Source organism: Triticum urartu, chromosome 7 (assembly GCF_003073215.2).
Source record: "Triticum urartu cultivar G1812 chromosome 7, Tu2.1, whole genome shotgun sequence".
Classification (NCBI taxonomy): domain Eukaryota; kingdom Viridiplantae; phylum Streptophyta; class Magnoliopsida; order Poales; family Poaceae; genus Triticum; species Triticum urartu.
In genome coordinates, this window is record NC_053028.1 from 154,901,248 (window position 1) to 154,906,665 (window position 5,418).

The window sequence follows — 5,418 nt, forward strand, 5'->3', positions numbered from 1 at the left end:
TTCTTCGGTATATTAAAATATGCACCTTTGAATTTTCTTTGGTCTTCTGAAATTCGTTTGATTTTTGTCCGAGCTTCTATTCCTTTTCTAGATTTTCTCGGAGAGCAAATCGATTTATTTTCATTCTATCAAACTATGTACATAATTTACTCAAACCAACATCTTTTTCTCTTTCCTGGGTTCAACCCACTATTTTACTTTTCCTTTCTCAAGTCAAATGGGCTTAGCCCATCTATTGTATTTCTTTTTTTCTGTTTCCCTACTCTCATCCTCCTCCCATGGGCTTTGTCCAAATAGGCCCGTCTCTTAGAGCCACACCATTGGAGCGCTTCATGTCCATACGTACACGTGCACGTGCACATAAGTACAGAGAAGAGAAAAGAAAAGGTGCACAGAAGAGAAAACGTACAGCCATGTTGGAAATCCCTCCTCTATCCTTTATGTGTACGTTCTCACGTCACAGGAAGTGAAACGTCCACGTATGAATGCTGCCTCCTGCCCTTCTCCTTTAATTCCATCTCTTTGACTCCTTCTTGTGCCTATTTCTCTCCACTTCATCTCCCAAAGCCGTGCCTCAAGCGCTTCATCTCTTTCTCCACCCACGCACACCTACAGGCAGACAAACTAAAGAAACAGGAAACCTAGAGGAGAAACATCCCCTCCTCTAAATCGTTTAGTTCTTCACCGTTTCCAGATTTGTGAGTATCTACATGTGCGCCTCCACCTCCTCTTCCAATCTCCTAGCAACCCCTCCCTATCTGTTCCTAATTCTTTGAAGAACTCTCCTTGAACTACATCAGCTCCATGGACGCCGGTGCTCTATCCCGGTGATTTAGGCGATCCATGTTCGAGTCCTTGCGCCAAAATATTCTGCTCCATGCCGCAACTCCATTCAGAGAAGAAACAACGTGTTCCGTCGAGCATACGCGGAGAATTTTGCAAGTACGTATACACTGTTCGTCAAGTTCACCGCACCGTTCCGTCGAACTCGGTAAACCACTTTCCAATTCCTATTGCACACCTTCCAAACATCACTCGTGTTATCTCCTATACATCTTAGTTCCTTCTATTTTTGTTGTTGGGCGCGCCGATGCTATCCGTCGCATGAACCAAACATTATAGGCATATTTCCATCGTTTTTGTTTATCATTTGATCTTGATCCCAATGGATGAAACATGTTAAGTGGTTAGAGGAACACGTTTGTGGTTTTTGATTTTGTGTATATATCTTGTTAGACATTATTCTAGTAAAATGGGAATTACACTACGTGCATGTTTCTTTCACTTTCGAATTTTCACTTGTGTGACTTATACCTAGGAGTCGCTCCTAAATATTTCTTAATCGTAGGAGTTCCAATTGATTTACTAGATTACTTGTTTAGTCAATCGAGATTTAATATAGATTTTATCTAGCCGCTCTTGTTGATTAAAACAATAGTTTTAAAATAGTGTTGCATGGTTATGTGTAGGATTCATCAGTGAACTTCTGTTAATATATTGTTATTTCCTTATGTTCTTGGTATGCTTAGGAGTGCATGGTATCTATTCGCCTCGTAATTTTGATGTGTCATGTCACTTGCTTGATTTATTTACCGATTATAGTTATTTGATAATTGTTGAACTGGTTGTCCCATGTGACATTTTTCTTTGGTGTGTGTGTAGTCCTATGACATGTCTCTGTACAAGTCTTTACAAATTCTTACCATGTGTAGGAGTGGATTGTTGTAATAGATTATTAATGTTCTTACATGCTTGTTTGCTGTTATTATTTTAATTAGATTTGATCATTGTTAGTGTAATCTTATTATTATTATTTTAGTAATGATTGGTATTCTTTATTGTTTCACGGAGAACGTGTACATTATTGTGGTGAATATTCATCGTGCTTATAATTCTTTAGATTTGTTCTAGGTGTTCATTTACTTATCCATCTAGTCATGAAACACCTCATGTCTTGACTATTTAATATTATTTAGCATGGCGAAATCATAGATATGGTTTACATATTCATTTTTCATCCATGTCACATGTTGGTTTTAAATCATGCTTTGTCTAAGATATATGTTTAAATATTTTTGCTTGTTATGCCATGTTGTTGGGATTGTTAAATAGATTGCATAAATGTGTGTAACGACCCGTGTGTTGTATGATGCCTAGGTTGTCCATTTATGTATTAGAAAGTCTAGGTTGTATTAGATAGAAATACATGTCTTCATGTTATTCATGCTAGTATAGCACATCGCTTGATGTGATTGATGCCATGACCTAGATGTGTACTTGCTTAGTATGCTTTTCCCTTTTTCTTATAAGTCACAATTAACATGATAGTGTTGTGTGCTAATGCCATTCTTGATAGTCATGTTAGTTGATATCAACTAAGTTATGTCATAGTTATTAAGTTGTATTCTACTGGTAGCATAGTTTGGCATCTTGTGTCATGATCATCCATGCTTAGCATTATATCTAGTCTACCTCACTATTACATTGTTGTATGCCTAGACTTCTTCATATATACTTTATCTAGTTGTTGCATTGTTATATGTCAGTTGTCACTCATGCAAATGATCTTTCATGTCTTGTTTTGTCTATGTGCTATAATTGAGTACTTAGTCTCTTGTGCGTTCTTATGGATGATCACTTTGGCCTTATGGTAGCCTCAGTAGTGTTGGGTCTTGTTGCGATAGTTTAGCACATGCATAAGACAGTTTACCTTTCATGTTAGTGAGTTGTATCTTCCTCATATGCTTAGTGTGCATAGTTTGATCTGTTATGTAAGCATGAAGTGGAAATCTTATTTCTAATGGTTACTTAAGTATTAGTTGTTCTTTAGTAGTAAGACCATATTCTAGTTTAATATCTTATCATGATCACTCGTATGTGTCATGCTTGTGTTATTTGCTTAGACATCTAGTGAATCTATACTCACATGTATTATGTGAGATGTGTGTTATTATTAAGTTGTTAAATTAGTTTCTACCTTAATTAGTATTGGTTTGTCTTCTTTTATATAAATTATTGCTAATAGTTTTTATGATTTATGTTTAGTCTTTGATTGTTGTTAACCATTATAAGTATTTGGATTCATCCAAATATTTATTCTTGGTTGATTGTTACTCTTAATCATATCATGCCTAGGATAGTTGTGCATCCATTTGTTCCATGTGTTGTATAGTTTCTTGTTAATTGTTTGACAAATGAATTGGTTTGATATAATGGAGTTGACCCTATTCCATTTTAATGGTTTTTTTGGGGGGCTAGACCTAGATCATTTCAACTCATGTTGTTGAATGATGTTTGATTGCTTAACTAGTATGGTTTGTAATGTTTGTTCGTTTGGAATTATTATATAGTGGATGCATATGTTTGTCTGCTATTGACCATTATAAATATTTAGGTTCTGTCTAAATATTTATTTGACTTTTACCTTCATCATGTCATGTTGTAATTGTGTGGTTAAATGCATAGGATGGTTCCTTTTCATGTGTGTTGATGCCATTGTGTTTGTTAGATAGTAGTTTCCTATATAGTTTGTCGAGATGTGTAGTGGGCACTACTAGTGTTTAATTGCATATTCGTATTGGAACGTTAGTCTTGATCGCCAAGTAATTCTTAGCTGTGTCAACCTCAACCATGTCACTTCAATGAATCCTTTCTCTTACATCCTAATCAACCTCATTTCAAAGTCTCCATCTTGATCAATATCTTGTTGTCCATCCAATTTTAAATTGTTTTGGATGTTATTTGGATTTACTTTTGCTTTGGTATTTATTGTTTGTCTTTTGCTGTCGTTTTGACGAGTAGGGAGTGACGATATCGATGTTGGACATGGACAGAACAGGTTACTGAAGAAGGACTCAACAACGAAGGCATGCCTCCTTATTTGATCATACTTATCCTATGGTTTACAAAATTGCATTGAGTTTTATTGTTGCTATGTGCATGCTATTTTAATTCTCGTAGCAAGCGTGTCGATTGACACATCACCCTGATCCGCTTGTCGTCTATTTACTTGACACCTGAGTAGAAGTATATAATTCCGGTAGAGTAGAAATGCTTAGCCATGCTTATCACCCTCTAGGTGCCTTGTTGAATGACCTCCGAGTCATTGACAGTTGAAACTTAATGCTGAGCTAGGCCGGTTGGCCCTTGTTGACCCTCTCTATCCTCTTCTACTCTGGGTGAAACTTATCATCTGAATACTGGTGCGGGCGACAGCTGAATCAAGGATTGAAGGAGCGATTGGCTGCCCTTCACGAGTTGAAGGGGGCAATTAGTCGTCCGTGCCGCATAAGGCCTAATAAGTCTTGGATTTGAAGATTGTGATAACAGTACAGCCACATGCTATATGGCCACTGGCTTGGTCAAGTAAGCTAGTCAGCCTTAGGTGTCGATGTTGCCGTACCGCAGATGGGATAGCTGCCTTGCGAGGAGTATCCTCGGCACGGATGGGGGGACCGGTTTGAGGACGTACTCTCAGTTCCGTGCGCCAGACCCGGTGGGCATGTCACATCTTTGGGGGATCTAGTCCAAAGACCTCGTCACAATCTCCCTGCTGGTACACCAAATGGAGTACTATACCAGCGGCCACTGGTGGCAACAAGTCGGGATTGTGTCATGTGGGTAAAGTGTACGACCTCTGCAGAGTGTAAAACTATTGGAATAGCCGTGTCCACGGTCAAGGACAACACATGAATCTTTCTCGACATACAGGACCTGTCTTGCTTCTTCCCTCTTTGCCCCTTTTCTTGGAACATATGAAGAGTGTGAGTTGATCGAGGATCCTCACTTTGATGAAAGTTATTCTGGAGATAAAACTTGTTTTCATCAAAAACTGCTTTTATCCAACTGCTATATTTTTCAAACAAAATTAGCTTTTATGCAAATGAGCCATACAACCTTCCTTTGAAGCCACATGTAGCTATTAGGTCCTTCTCCGAGGGAGGCATGTTGAGTACGCAATGTACTCATGGCAATAATTTTGTTGACAACAGAGTTCCATGAAGACGAAGGTGATGACTACGACTACTATGGCGACCCGTAGGAGTGAGGTCACGTGGACTACATCGACTGCCTGTGGCCAAGATGGAGTCGCTACGCATTGTACTTTCCGCTATTTTTTTCTGAATGTAATAAGTGTCATGAGACATTTATCTAGGTATGCCTTGTGGCAAGATATATTTAAAATTGTAATACCTTTTATGTATTGTGCAATGATATCATTTCACTGTGTTGTCAACAATGATCCTGGGGTTGACAAATATACACAGGAGGGTCTGGAAGTTAATTCCGGGTTCTCACACCAAGCCCGAGACTAGGTCTGTGGCGGCCCCAGGCATGGTCCGGTTCTCGAATGAAGAGATCCGTCTCTGGCTGTTGGTGAAGACCCCCACCGTCGACGATGTCCTCGGCGTTGAAGCT

The 5,418-nt window shown here is 38.7% G+C and overlaps 1 long non-coding RNA gene across 1 annotated transcript; it reads left to right on the forward strand.

Moving 5' to 3' along the window:
- The first annotated feature begins 558 nt into the window (after positions 1 to 558).
- LOC125525947 lies at positions 559 to 3,867 on the forward strand. The gene is made up of 3 exons (XR_007291478.1): positions 559 to 698; positions 801 to 991; positions 3,802 to 3,867. It is a non-coding gene; the product is annotated as an uncharacterized LOC125525947 (long non-coding RNA).
- The last annotated feature ends 1,551 nt before the right edge of the window (positions 3,868 to 5,418 follow it).